Source organism: Propithecus coquereli, unplaced genomic scaffold (assembly GCF_000956105.1).
Source record: "Propithecus coquereli isolate 6110/MARCELLA unplaced genomic scaffold, Pcoq_1.0 Scaffold377, whole genome shotgun sequence".
Classification (NCBI taxonomy): domain Eukaryota; kingdom Metazoa; phylum Chordata; class Mammalia; order Primates; family Indriidae; genus Propithecus; species Propithecus coquereli.
In genome coordinates this window covers 591457-606024 of record NW_012149474.1, presented here as the reverse complement: position 1 = coordinate 606024, position 14568 = coordinate 591457, and positions in this window count along the sequence as shown.

The following is a 14568-nucleotide window of genomic DNA, read 5'->3' as shown; positions in this document are numbered from 1 at the left end:
GCCCCAGAAATCGATGCGACGCCTTGCACATGCCCACGGGGTTTCCGGCGAGGACCAGGTCGGGGTCGCCCCACGACCCCACCCGACAGCAGCATGAGGTGGAGATGCGGGGCTGGGCGGCTCCTCGCCCAGGAGGACACACGGAGGACAAAGCGAACAACCGGCCCAGGGGCCCGGGAAGTGCGCACACGTCTACCACGCGACCCCGCGGCCCGGCCCCGGACCCGAGGCAGTTCCCGGCGCCGGCAGGTGGGGCTCTGACGCCCCGGGGAGAGCACGGGGTCGGGACGTTTGGTCGGAGCACTTGGGCATAACCGGCCATTAGTGGGTCAACAACACGCTGGAGACTTGCCGTCCTGCTCCTGGGGGTGCCCCCGAGCGGCACACGCGAGGGCGGGGGGCGTGGAGGCGGCCTGACCCCCCGACCCTGGGAGCGTTCGTCCGGCGGGGTGCAGCCCCACCTTAAACCAGACCCCGACGTCTCCGCGCGGGTGATCTGCAGAAACACCGCACTGAGCAACAAGGACAGACGGCGGACGGGTACGCGCTGCACGCGGGCTCCATCTCTGTTAATTTCTGTGAGCGCAAAAAGCCAACCCAGGGCTTAGATATTTACAAATGCAGTGAAATCAGAAATACTTTGAGTGAAGGTCACGGCTGCTCCTGGGGAGGGGGCGCTGTGATATCCGTAATGTTTCACTCCCTGATGGACAAATGTCCGAAGCCCAAACGGCAACGTGCTACCCCCAGCTGGAGGGTGAGTGGCGGGTGTCACTCACGACCGCAGGGCCGCTGTGAGACACGCGTGCAGAGCCGTGCACTGGGGCTCCCGGAACCACTCAGCCCTTGAGCCCGGGAACTAGGCTGCAGGGGCCCCGCCCCCAGCCACCTCCGCAAGGCCGGTGGCTCTGCTGGTGCCGTGTCCCTGGTGGACAGTCCCTCCCTGGCCTGAGCCGGCCGGGCCGAGCCCCGAGCCCAGTGGTCGGGGGCAAGGCCGGGTGGGGCCACAGCAAGGCTCGGCCCCCACGGGACCCTGCAGACCCTCGAGGGCACAGTGCCCCGTGTGGGACCCGCCGGCTCCCCCTGCCCAGCCGTTTGCTCCTAAAGGGAATTGACTGGGGGGTTTGTCACTGGTGGGCCAGGCTCATTCCTCTGCTTTTGTTCCTGTCGGGCAACTCGTGCACCCCCAAAATCCGTCTGTCGAAATCCCAACCCCCAGTGCTTCAGAGCGGCTGCATTTGGAGACGGGTTTCTGTGGAGGTGATCAAGTCCACAGGAGCCGTCAGGGTGGGCCCGAATCCACAGGACCGGTGTCCTGACACAGACGCGCACAGGGGACAGCTGTGTGAGGACACCGGGAGGAGACGCGTCTGCCTCGGGAGGAAGCAGCCCCGCGCGCCCTGACCTCGGGCTCCAGCCCCCACACTGGGAGATGCAGTGTCTGCTGAAGCTGCAGGGCCCTTCCGTTGCCAGGGCGGCCGGAGCCGGTTGGTCCTTGTCCACCGGGCGACTGCACGGCAGGGAGGACGCAGGTGGACAGGACGCGGAGCTCGGAGCCACATGCCCATTGAGGGCCCGCTGCCCCGAAAGCTGAGGGGCTCGGGGTGGGGGCCACGTGGCCTCCTCCTGGGAGGGAGACAGCTCGACCCGGTGCTGCCGTCCAGGGACAGCCTTGGGGGTGGCTGAGCATCACCTGCATTTAACAGACGGCAAGACTGACTGGGAGGGGTCAGCGCCCGGGAGGCCCCACGCCGCCCACCACGCGGTCTACCACGCCGTCCCACCACGCTGCCCCCCACACCGCCCACCACGCCGCCCCCCACGCGGTCCCTCACGCCGCCCCCCACACCGGTCCACCACGCCGTCCCCCACGCCGTCCCTCACGCCGCCCACCACACCGGTCCACCACGCCGTCCCCCACGCCGCCCCCCACGCCGTCCCACCACACTACCCCACCACGCCAGCCACCACACCAGTCCACCACGCCGTCCCCCACGCCGCCCCCCACGCCATCCCCCATGCCGTCCCTCACGCCATCCCACCGCACTGCCCCACCATGCCACCCGCCACGCCACCCACCACACTGCCCCACACCAGGCCCTGGCCATCCGCTCCGGGGCACCCCCACCCCACTTTACTCAGTCCTCCTGGCAGGCTCGCACCAGCTTATCAATGAACGCTGCAAACGCTTGGCCACAGGAAGGGAGGCAGAAAGTCCTTTCCGTCACTGGGTAAACTTCCACGGCCTGGAGCGTGGCCCATCTCCCGCCGACCAGGCCGGAAGGGCTCTGAGGTATCTGCGGTTTGGCTGACTTCAGGGGCGTTGGGTCTGGGTCTTGCCTGAGCCCTGATTTCCTGGACCGGGGCCGCTTGTCCCGACCCAGAGACCCTATCCTGCCCCTTCCTGGGAAGGGTCCTGGAGGACCAGGCAGGGTGGGTGGCGCCCCACCGCAGGCCCACCAGGAGCCACGGATGGTGGGCAGGGTGCGGTCGAGGCAGAGGCATGTCCCCGTGGCCAGCTGGACGGGCCAGCGTGGAGAGCCCATCGCCAGCACCCGGACAGCACAGCCAGTGCTCGGGCATCTCCGCAGGGCGGTCGCACGAGGCCTGTCCTCACTGTGCCGCGTGGGGGCAGCTGGACAGGTGGGGCTGACGGTGCCCTATCCCTGGAACCTGCAGCCACGGCTGGAGCAGCCGGCTCGGCACGTGCACGGCCACTGGTCACCCACTGCTCTCACATGGGCTGAGCCGCAAAGGCCGGGACCAGGTGCGGGTGCAACGGGCCTGGGAGAGGGCCGGCTCCCCCCGTTCCTCCCTGGAGGCCCCTGAGGCCAGAGGTCAAGGGTCACAGGTTAAGGTGCCCTGGGGGGCGTGGCGTCTCCTGGCCCACCACCGCCCTGCAGACGGGCAGCCAGGCTGCCGTCTCACCCGTCGGGAAGTGGGGAAGGACTGATGACTCCCTGACCCTGGGGACCGCCAAGTCGCCATAGGCCACTGTTTTGTGGCAACAGGACAGCCAGGGACAGCCCCTGGGGTGAGAGGACGCCGCTGGCCCCAGGCCACCGAGAGAAGCCCCTTCAGCACCAGCCCCACAATCTGTCCGGGACCTGGTTAAATACGCCTGCAGGCGCGTGGGGGCTGGGCGAGAGCTGCCTCCTCTCCCGCCGCCCCGCCCCCCGAGGCTGGACACTGCGCAGGAAACGGCAGCCTGAGGGGATCTGAGGGCCCCAGATCTGCCCCCTTCCCTTTGCACGTGTCCCGAGCTGCCCTCCGCCTCCGCCCTCCTGCTGCCGAGACGTCATCGGGAATTCTGGTTCTGGCCGACCGCGGGGCCACGTGCTCTTCCTTCGTCGGCCACCATTTGCCAGGACGGCGGTGAGCTTTGCCCGGCGTTTGCTCACCTTCCCGGCCGAGTGCTCCGTAGCTCAGGACCGTCCTTCCCTATAGATGTGTCTGCAACGTGGGTCTCGCCGCCAAACCCCCGAGGCCTTGGAAACCCCGAGAGTTTCGTGTCTTCCAGGGAGAGCGACAGTCTTGCTGGGCGCGAGATTCCAGTGTCTGAGTTCTTTCCTTCCAGCACGTTGAAAACGTGGCTGCTCGTCTTGGCCCCAGTGTGTCGAGTCTCCTGCCCCGCAGCTGGGGTGCCGCGTACACGGGCTGGGCCTGGAGTGTTCCCACAGGTGCGCGCCGCACCCGCCCGCATCAGGGTCTCGCGCCCCCTCTGCCGGTCCACGTCGGGGGGACTGTGGGCACCCCTCTTGCATCTGGCTTTTATCTGAGATCCGCACGCGTGTCTGAAATTCACTCCTTTTCTTGCTGGGCAGCCTCGCCGCATCGTGTGGATTTGCCGCGATCACGCGTGGGCGCCGCTGCAGAGGAGCGTCACAGTCATTCCCAGTGCTGCGGGTCCAACCGCGGCCCCTCCGCAACTCACCCGCTGGAGCCCAGCGCCCAGCACCTCAGAACGTGCCCAGGTCTTCACAGAGCTCTGGAGTCCGATGTGGTCACTAGGGTGGGCCCTGACGCAGCAGGACCGGCGGCCCTGCAGAAAGGGGGGTCTGGACTCAGACGCATGGGCGAGAGCGCCCTGTGGAGGTGAAGGTGGAGTTTGGGACCACCAGAGATGGCCGCCAGCCAGGAGCCGGAGAGCGGCCTGGGACAGCCACCCACAGCCTTGAAGGAGCCACCTGGCGGCCCCCGGACCCAGACTCTGGCCTCCAGGCCTGGAGACGGGGCGTTCTGCGGTTTGGGGTCCCGCCTGTGGCCGTTTGACGTGGTGGCCCCAGGAGCACTGACACCCCCGTTCCCGGCGGTCATGTGTAAAGTCGCCCCCACGCTGGCGCGCACGCTCTGGTGGACGTGACCTCCCCTCTCAGTGAGAACCTGGGAGTGGAACTGCTGGGTCCTGTAGCCCCAGAGTTTCCTGGAGTGGCTGTGCACACCCCAGCCCTGCCGGTGACACCAGCGGCTCCCCAGGGCAGGCACCACTGAGGCCCCCGCCAGACACGGGGTGCAGCCCCCACTCCCAGGTGCCACGGTCCAGCAGGTCCTGGGGCTCCTTGTCCCCCAGGGCCTGAGGTGCCGGCCTTGGGGCCCTTCAGGGGTTTCGTCCTCAAATGTACTTGGCCAGGTTCCCCGACACGGGGTCCCCCAGGCTCGGGCCTGCGGGTGTCTGAGTGGAAGACCTGGCCCAGGCAGGGGCCCCCACCCTGGCCACATGGGGGGCCTCCTTCGGCCCCGAGTGATCTGATTTCCGGGGTGTGTTGGGACGCGCCTCGGGGGACAGGGCCATTTTCCTGTGTGGCTCTGTCAGCTGCCCACCTGCTGCTTGGACGCGGGGGGCAAAGGCTCCCGCCTCTTGGCCGTCACAGGTCCTTATCTATCCAGCCTGGTCAGTGGCAAAGCCAGGGCCACCTGCCTGGGAGGCCAGGCCCAGGCACCCCCACCCTGGAGCGTCCCAGCAACGTGCCGACCTCCAGCCAGGCCCCCCAGCAACACCGGAGGTGGCATGCCCGCTGGACCCCCATTCTGGAGGGTCGGGGGACAGGGAGAAGACACGTGGTGTGCCAATCGGCCAGCCGGCACGCCGTGCCACGTGGTGGCCACTCGTGGGCTCCCGTAAGCGGTGGGGGGGCCTGGCCACCCCAGGGTGGAGCTCTGCGGTATGTGAGACCCCATGGCCCACTTGGGGTGTCTGATCCTCGGGTCCGAGTCCCCCACTGCTGTCCCGGCCCTGTCCTCAACCACACACGGGCCGCGCCCCCTGCCGTGCGGGGCAGGGCAGGGTCCAGGGTGGTCACCGCACCCCCGAGTCCCCAGAGCCCCGGCCTGTGGGTGACCCGTTGGGATGGGGGCCTCCCTGGGGGAGCTCCATGGGATGCCAGAGTCCCTGGGCACACCGGCCTGCGGAGGGGCCAAGCTGGCCAGGGGGGCTTCCCTGCTCCCGGACCCCGGGCCAGCCCCAGGCCCTCCCCACCTGGGTAAACACCTGGGAAACGGGATCAGCGTCGTTGGTGGTCGTCAGGGGCAGCGGGCGGAGCAGTGTCCTTGGGCCCGTCCCTCAAGGACACATCTCGGGACACCCCCTGTTGGGGTGCACCGTGCCAGGAGGGGTCAGCAGGTGGGGACCCTGGGCCCAGCCTCTCGGGGCGAGTCTGGACCGCCCGGCCGCGGGGCTGGGGGCTGGGGGAAGGCTGTGTTTCCGGAAGGGTCTCCCAGAGGCTGAGAGGAGGGACGAGGGGCCCTGCCTGAGTGTACAGAGCATCCGGAGGCCCCCAGTGGGGGGTCCGGGGGGCCCTCAAGGAAGACCCTGCCCTGAGCTTCTGGCCCTTTTCAAATCCACAGGCACCGATCCTGGCGCGCGGGGAGCGGCCGCCCCGTCCCAGGCCACGGTGACTGGGTTGGCCACTGCCATCCGCCGGACCCCTCCCCACCCCCACGCCGGGTGCTGCCCAGGGCTGCGTCATTAGATAGGGCTTAATTAAAACCCTGTAAATCTCATGGATAAATACGGCAGCCGGGCCAGCCCTGAGTGCAAACACGGAGCATCCGTGTGGCCTGGCCACGCAGCGGGGGCCTGGGACCCTCCTCTCTCACCCTCCGCCCTCCCTGTGTTCCGGCACCTTCCCCCAGGCCGGGCGCTGACTGCCCCTTGCTCTGAGTGTCCTCCTGAAGGGTGCAGTGTCCTGCAGGGCCTGTGGCCTGGGCCTGCTTGGCTCTGGGGGTGCTCAGGCCTTTGGGGGCGGCTGCAGCCCTACCCAGGCCCACGTGGGGACATAGGGGCGGCAGCACATGAGGCCGTGTGCGGGGGGTCCGGGGCCCCTGTGTGTGGAGGGGGCGGCCGGGCTCGGCCTTGGCCCTGAGCCAGCCTTTACCCTGCTTCCCACGAGGGCCCAGCCCCGCCTGGCGCACGTCCTGGGTCGGAAGTGCAGATAAACCAGCGTTTGTTTTTCCAGGGAGGGGCAACGGGAGAAGATATTTTCCTTTCTGTGACTAAGTGTGTCTTTTGCCAGCCCCGGTGCCAGGGCACATGGCCCCCAGGCCCACAAACCTGGCTAGGCTGCGGCCCAGGACTCAGGCTGCCCGGGTCTTAAGCCAGACGAGGTCTGGACTGGCCCCGGGGGGCACACGGAGCCTGGGTTATCCTGGGCCTGTCCTCGAGCTGCCCATCAAGGAAGCAGCATCGGCCGGGCTGGCCACCACGCCACCGAGCGAGCGCCGTGGACACTTGCTGACGATGGCGCCACCAGGAAGCCCTGGGAGGCCACGAGCTCCAGTCCTTCGTGGCCGGGCCACGAGTCCCGTGTCGGCCACAGACCCTCCCTCGTCCTCCTCCCTCGTCGGCAGCATCCCTGACCCCGACCCTGCGGTATGCCTGACAGCGTCGCCAGGAGGCTCTGACAGCGTTTCAGGCTGTCCCTTCGCGCCGTCCACCATGACAATCAGGCCTCAGAGGCTTCGGTCCTGTGAGGACGCCGTGTCCCACACTGCGGTGGCATCAGCCTCCGTGTCGGTGCTGGACACGCAGGAGCCCCGGAGACGGACGGGGATGGACAGGGGGTGACTGGCACCCGGAGCGCACGTGACAGGCAAGATGTAGATTTCATGTCACGCATACTTCGCCACAATAAAAATGTGTTGTTAAAAAGAGAGAGGTGGGAAATCTTCCCATTTCAGCCCTTTTTTTTTTTTTTTTGAGACAGGGTCTCGCTCTGTCATCAGGGCTGGAGTGCAGAGGCGTCATCACAGCTCGCTGCAGCCTCCAACCCCTGGGCTCCAGCGATCCTCCCGCCCCGGCCTCCCGAGTGCTGGGGTCACGGTGTGAGCCACGTGTCCGGCCCCAGTTCCACCATTGTTCAGTGCACGGTTTAGCGACATCGAGCACGTCCGCAGTGCCGTGAGCGTCACCCTCGCCAGCTCCAGAGCTTCCTCGTCTTCCCAAACTGAAGCTCTTTCCCTGCCACACACTAAGTCCCCGTCCCTTCCCAGCCCTGGTGACCGCCGTCCACCTCCACGCTGGGGCCCTCCTGTGCGTGGGATCTCAGCCTGTGTCCTTCTGTGTCCGGCTCCTCCACTGTGCCGGACGAGGTCCCTCCCCGCTGCCTGAGGCCGAGTGACGTCCCACCGCGCGGATGGGCTGTACTTGGCTTCTCCGTCGCCCGTGGGTGGACGCTGGGCTGCGGCTGCCTCCTGGTCTGGAGGACAGCGCTGCTGCGCCCGTGTGCCACGGTCTGTGAGATCCCACCAGACACACCTGAGGCCTCACGGGGTCCCCACGGGGTGGGGACTTCCTCAGGTCGGCTGTCTGCACACAGCGGGGACTGGCCAGAGCTCACCTCAGCTCTGCGTGCATGATCCCACCCCGTTGGGCATTCCAGGCAGCCCCCAGCCCCGCCATGCCCAGGTGCAATCCCCCTGTGGGGTCGCCAGACCCCAGCATGACCCTCTGGGCACCAGGACCAGCAGCCTCGGAGCTAGTTTCTGGCTTACTCTGGATCCCCAGAGCAGAGGCGGCGGGAGGGAGGCGCACTGGGGGAGGGTCCCAGGCGTAGCTGAAGCCTGAGCCCCAGCCAGGCTGCCGCGTCATGGGCACCACGGCCCCACTCAAGCCTGGCCTTGCTGTCCGTGGGACCAGCTGTCCCGCTGCGCCCACGGGGCCCGGAGGCACCGCCAGCCTTTCCCTCCCTCTCTTGCCCTGCACGGGCTCCGTCGGGGGTGGGGTCCCTTGCCCACCCCCACGCAGCAGAGGTGCCCATGGGGCCTTATTCACGAGCGGAGATCCGCCCTCCACCCAGTCTCCATCCTCCTCCTGCTGCCACAGCGGGACCACGGCCTGGGGTGTCACAGACAACACGTGTTTACTCAGCTCTGCTCCTGAGCTGCGCCGGCGTCTGGGGTCCTTTGCACGGGGGAGGGCAGAGGACAGGGACACTGGGGCTGCGCGCGTCCTTTTGTTCGGAGCCCATTCTCTTGATAACGGCACTAACCCACCCGTGACCTATCCCCTCTCCCTACTGTTAAATGGCAATGACGTTTGCAACACACGACATATGCAGACCACGGCAACCCGCCCCGGCCCCGAACCGTGCCCCTCTCCTTCCCCCTCTGCTCTGGGGCACCGGAAGGGACCTTCCTCCCTCACGCGATGCCTTTGTTCCACCCCAACAGCCGGCCCGGCAGCCACGCAAAAGCCCGAAGCCAGAGTCTCACCTGAGCCAGACGCGGCTGGGACTCGCGACAGGGCTCCCGAGACAAGTTCCCTCCCGCTGTGACCCCGCGACATCCGCGAGGCCTCTGCTTCCAAATCACGACAGCAAACAGGCAGACACCACGGGCCAGGGCGGAGGGGTCACCAATCCCAGCGAGGCCGGCGGACGCAGGGGACAAGTGAGCGGACACGAGTTGCCGAGTCTGTGGCTGCAGACGGGTCAGCGGGGAAGGGACCGAGGGGCAGATGCGCGGCAAGTGCGCGGCCGTGGACCGTGGTCAGGCCCTGACCGCCGGCCGGGGAAGCTGAGGCCGGAGCAGCTCCCGGCTCTGCCCCAGGTCTGCCTGTGGGCATCTGGCCCCCCTCCAGCCGCCGGCGGAGGCGCGGTAGAGCCGAGGTGCGCCGAGTCCTGGCGGCTGCGTCTCGCCTTCGCGGCGGTGTGGTGTCTGTGGTGTCTGTTGCGGGCGCGTTTGTCCGTCCCCTGCCGGGTGGCGGGGCCGCACGATGGAGAGGGCCGACCCCGTGTCAGCCCCGGCGGACCCCCCAGGCCACTCTGTGTCAGTCCTTGGTTGCCGCGGGAGTCTCCCGGGGCCGGGTAACGCAACCAAAGCCTGGGGGCCGGGAAACAGCAGAAACGCGGCGTCTCGGTGCAGGAGCCAGGAGTCGGGATTCCAGGAGTCGGAAGTGTTCGCCCCTGAGGGTCTGGGGGGCCCTCGCTGCCTGTCCCCACCCCTGATGCTCACACGTTCTCCCGCCGCGTCCGCGCTTCTCTCCTGAGGACAGTCCTCCCGGGCCCACACCCAGCTGGGGGTCCAGGACGGTCCGCTAAACCCCGAACTCATTTGCGCTCCTCCCCAGGGAGACGCACGTGCGCACTCTGGGGGCCCCTCTCCCGGCGGCACCTCCTTGCCAAACACCCGACGGGACTCGCGGCTGACGGGCAGATGGGGGCATCTCACCCCTGCCGGGGGGCGGCACCCTCAGACCGCTGAGGACTCAGGGTGCCCAGGCACGGGGGCCACGAGGAAAGTCCTGCTCCCCACTGAACCCACCGGCCGTGGCTGCTGCAGCTCCCACAGGCTGGGCACACGGGGGGCTCCTAGCCGGACGCAAGCCCCCCTGCCCCCTAAGAGAAGGACTCTGGGCATGGACAGCGTCCATCCTGGTCCCTGTCACACCCCCTCCCGCCTCCGGGACGAAGCCCCGGGCGTCATCCCTCGTGGCGCGTTTGCTCTCTGACGGCGTCAGGCAGACAAACAGGTGGCACAGCCGGCGTGGGAAACAGAACATTTGCTGCCACCTCCGCGGAGAATCCTGACGAGCAGGGCCCACTGCTGCAGGGGGACGGCCCCCGGGGCTGCGCCTGGGTCCACGGTCCACGCGGGCAGGGGCCTCCTCCACCGCCCTCCCGGGCGAGACATCAGGCTGGATGGCCCTGGCCCCCCTCTGCCCACCCCACCTTCCGCCCATCCCTGAACCCCCACTGGTGGACCCCAAACTGCTCCCGCCTTGTTCAGAGGGAGCGGCTGGTGTGAGCTGCCCTCTGACCTGCCTGCACCTGGCGAGGCCCCGGGCGCTCCAGAGCGGGGGCCAGGCCTGGGGTTCCTGCCCACCTCGTGCCCCCCCGTGGCCCCACACGCACCCCACAGTCCAGCCACGGGGGCCGCCTGAGATCTGGGACCCCAGGGTCAGACTGCCCTGCGGCTTGTGGGTGGGGGTGAGTGGGGGCTCTCAGGACCCAGTGGAGGGGAGGCGCAGGCCGTGCTGCCATGCACAGGCCCAGGGCTCTGCGGGGCTGGGCGGTGCCCCTGTGCCCCGCACCCTCTCTTTCCTCCTCTCCTCCCTGCAGGTGCCGTGCGCCCACACCAGCCTGGAGCCTCCTCGGGGGCCCAGGGGCTGCTGCACCTGTCCCACACTCTTGCTGCCTGCCGGGGAGCCTAGAGTCACCCCAGAGGTCCCGGAAGAGCAGGACTCAAACCCGCCGCCGGGCAGAGAGCTGGGCCCTGGCTGGGAGCCCAGGGTGGGAGCGGGCTGCCTCCCTGCCACAGAGTCCCCGCCTGGGGCCCGGCTGCTGCCTGGGGGGAGGCCGGCCCCTGGCACAGCTGTCCTGCGGCTGGACGTGGCCCCCAAATGACCCCTGTAGATGTGGGGTGCAGGGAGGGGGGGTAGCCGGCTGGGACAGCAGAGCGAGCCCCCCCACGCCCGTCCTTTATCTTGCCCTGTGAGCCCCTCTTGGGCGCGGCTGCTGCCCGCAGATAAGCGGATTAGCGCGGTATGTGTCCTCAGGTGCGCGAGGCGGGGTTATCAGGCCAGGATGTTGTCTCTGGTGGAGCTGGGCCGGCCCAGGCGAGGTGGACGTTCCCAGGCCAGCAGCACGTGGCTCTGCCCGGCTCCCACCGTGGCCAGGGGAGGCCGCACCTGCTGTCCGCCGCCCGCGGGGGCATGGGTGGGTGTGGGCGAGCAGGAGCGGTTGGTGACAGGTGAAGGGGCTGTGGGGTGGCCCAGGTCAGCTGGGGACCCCATGGGACAGGCCTCAGGCCCCCGCAGGGCCAGGCGTGCAGCCGGACGGGGCCCCGGCGGCTGAGAGTGCCCCTTCAGTCTCCCGGCCGGTTCCGGGGTCCCTGCTTACAGGTGAGGAGACTGGGTCTTAGGAACCTGGCTGCTGTGTCCCCAGAGTACAGCCCACCCCGACAGGCGGCTCCCTGCGACAGCTCAGGGCCGAAAAGTGAGATCAGAAAGTGAAGAAACCGGGTGAGAGGAACGCAGACTCGGGGAGGCAGGCAGAGCGGGGGACGGAGCTGGGGCCCGGCCACACGTGGCAGAAACGGTGCCGGTGACGCCCGCGCTGGCCGTCCGGGAGGAGCAGGGACCCAGGGCCTGCGCGGGGGGCCTGGCCTGGGGGATTTGGAGACGCACAGGGTGGGGGTGGAGCACCTGGGGGGCTGGGGCCGGGCCCCACCTGCGTCCAGCCACAGCCAGGCCTGGCGCCCGCCTGAGACCTGCCGGGTCCAGGGCAGTCCCGGCTCCTGCTCCCACCTCTTTGCTGCCTGCAGGTCTCAGCCCCGCGGCCACTCGTCACAGTCCTGCCCTGGGGACCTTCCCTGGTGTCTGTCCCCACCCCACCTGTGGGGCTGAGCCCCTGCATCTGGCCCAGAGCCAGGGCAGGTGGCAAACACCCCTTTGTCTGCAGCCTCACCGTGGGCTCTGGGGACAAAAGCCGGGGACGCGGAGCCCCTGCCGTCTAGACAGCCCCACCTCACGGGCAGGCGGGAAGGGCCCCCCCGCCCCCCGGGTGAAGACGCAGACGCCCCTGAGGCTGCCGGCCGGGTCCCAGCAGGCAGCGTGGCGGGGCCCATAGCTCCTTCCTTCCTTCAGGACGGCAGCTCCAGGAGACCAGGTGGACGGGACCCTGCTCTGGAGGGCTCTGGGGACCTGCCCTCAAGTGCGGCTGTGGGGACTGTGCCCACCCTGTGGCTGCAGAGACCCTCCAGTGGGGCCACGATGTGGACTTGAGCCAAGAGGCTGTGGCAGGGCACCATGGCCGTCCCAGGGGGCAGAGCTGGGCAGTGGGGACCGTGCCGTCGCCCCAGATGCACTCACCAGGCACGTGGTCCTCCTGGACCCTCCATGGTGCCCAGCGCTGCCGGGTGTCTGCCGTGTGCGGTTCAGGCTTCCCGCTGTGCCCAGGGGCCCACGGTGGCATCTGCAGTGTCTTGAGCCTCCCTGTTCCCCGTCTCCTCGTGTCTCGTGGCATCCCAGCCCCCACGTCCCACACGTGGCCGGTGCCAGAAGCACCCTCGTGCCCCAGCCGGGTGTGCACACAGCGGATGCAGAGCTGGCAGCCCTTGGGCCAGGCCCACCTTCCCCAGGGTCACCTGACCTCGCCATGGCAGCCCCGCCCCGCCCACCAGACCTGGACCCTTCCAGGGCCACGGCCTCCCTGGGGTCCTGACCTCCCACCCACGCACCCAGCTCTCCCCTTATTCGGGACTGATTCGCCCGCCTGGGGAACGAAGTTACGGAAAAATAACATGTCTAACAACATCCTCAGACTAATCTTGGAACGCCATTCACCTTCGTTCCCTGCCATGGCACCTGGGAATGCCACGGATGGCGCTGCTTCGTCAGCCAGGGAGGAGGCCCCGGCCCACGGCAGGCACACCACAGGAGCCCGGAGCAAACCTGTGCTATTTTAAGCCACGCTGACCGACTCGGGGGCCAGGGACGGCTGCAGAGACCAGCGGCCGGGGAGTGGCCACTTCCGAGCTAGCAGCGAGCGGCCGAGCTGCCTGAAGTGGGTTCTGTGAAAACCCGTGTTCGACGTTATACACAAAACCGCACTTTCTCCTGAGAGGCGGAGGGAACACACGGTTTTGTTAAAAATAAAAGAAGAAACTGCGTGGAAGCAAAGCACATTTTGGAGAGTACGTGTTTTTATTACCTACCGATTCAAGGCAACACAGGCCCAGCGCAACCGGGAGGAGGGAGGGACAGGCGCGTCGCGCTGAGGCGGCAGAGCGGGCCGGGCGAGGGGACAGACGACGTAAGAACGGCAAAGGGAGAGTCAGCATCTGTGCGAAAACCCGCGCAGAACTGAGCACGTAACGTGGGAGACAAATTTCTCTGGGAATGGGTGGGGGCAGGGCAGAGAGGCGGAGCTGGGGTGGGGGCTTGGCCGCGCGGCAGGACACCTGGCTGGGACGCCGGGTCTGAGCTCAGTCGCCAGAGAGGCTGGAAGTGAGGAAGGAAGGAAGCCACGGGGCGGCGGGTCTGCAGAGCACTGGCGGCTCCCTCACAGCCGCGCATCGGGCCAGACCCCGCGCGTCCCAGTGACAAGAGACACCTGGAGGCGGAAACGCAGGCGCCCGGGGCACAGGGCTCGGGTTCAAGTTGGCCGAGTCGGAGCTGCTTGACCGACCCCGCGAGCTTAGAACAGCGCCTCGGCGGGCCCCAGCCCAGGACGGAGAGCTGTGCCCAGCGGTGAGGGCAAAACAGGAGACCCGGGTAACAGAGCCAAGAAGAACCCCTCAGGGTCGAGGTGATCCGCCGAGAACGCAACCGCGTGCTCGAACCAGACACGTAGGGAGGGAGGCGGCGGGCTCTGAAGTCCCTGCAGTGTGTGGCGCAGTGTCCAGCGCGCGCTAAAAACGTCCAGACGTGACGGCGTGGCCACAACGAGAGGAAGCACCGCAGCGGCAGCCGCCGCCCGCAGGCCCCGGTGGGGGAGTTCGCAGGTGAATACTTTGAAGGAACCGTTACAAATACGCTAAACGCCTCACGGGGAAAACGGCTCTAACGGAAAGAGGCGAGGAATGTCAGGAAAGAGACGGAAATCCTGAAAAATAACCAAACGAAAATCTCAAAACTGAAAACAAACGAACAAAAACCCAATATCTGAAACAGAACAGTCACCGGACGGGTTTAACAGAAGATTGGGAAGCGCAGAGGAAAGGCCCGAGGGACAGCCCTGGACACGGGCCAGCGGGAATTATCCTCTTGAGGATCGAAGGGAGACAGCTCTTAGACAGCCCCAGCGACCGGTGGGTGATATTGTCTGCGAAGGAGAAGAAAGGCAAAGTGGGTATAAAATATATTAGAGAAAGAAAAGGCCAAATGGTTTCAGATTTGACGAAAAACATCAACCTTGAATTCCAAGAACAAACCGCAAGTGCCATAAATGTAAAGAAAACCACAGCTGTACACACGACAGTCAAACTGCTGGAAGGGAAATGCAGCCAGGAAGAGACATGTTCAGAGGAAACGTCCCAAAGCGGTGGACTGAAATCCCATCGTATCAAATTTACGTCAAATGTCAGCAGACTCAACACTCCAATTACAAGGCAGAGACTTTCAGACTGGAT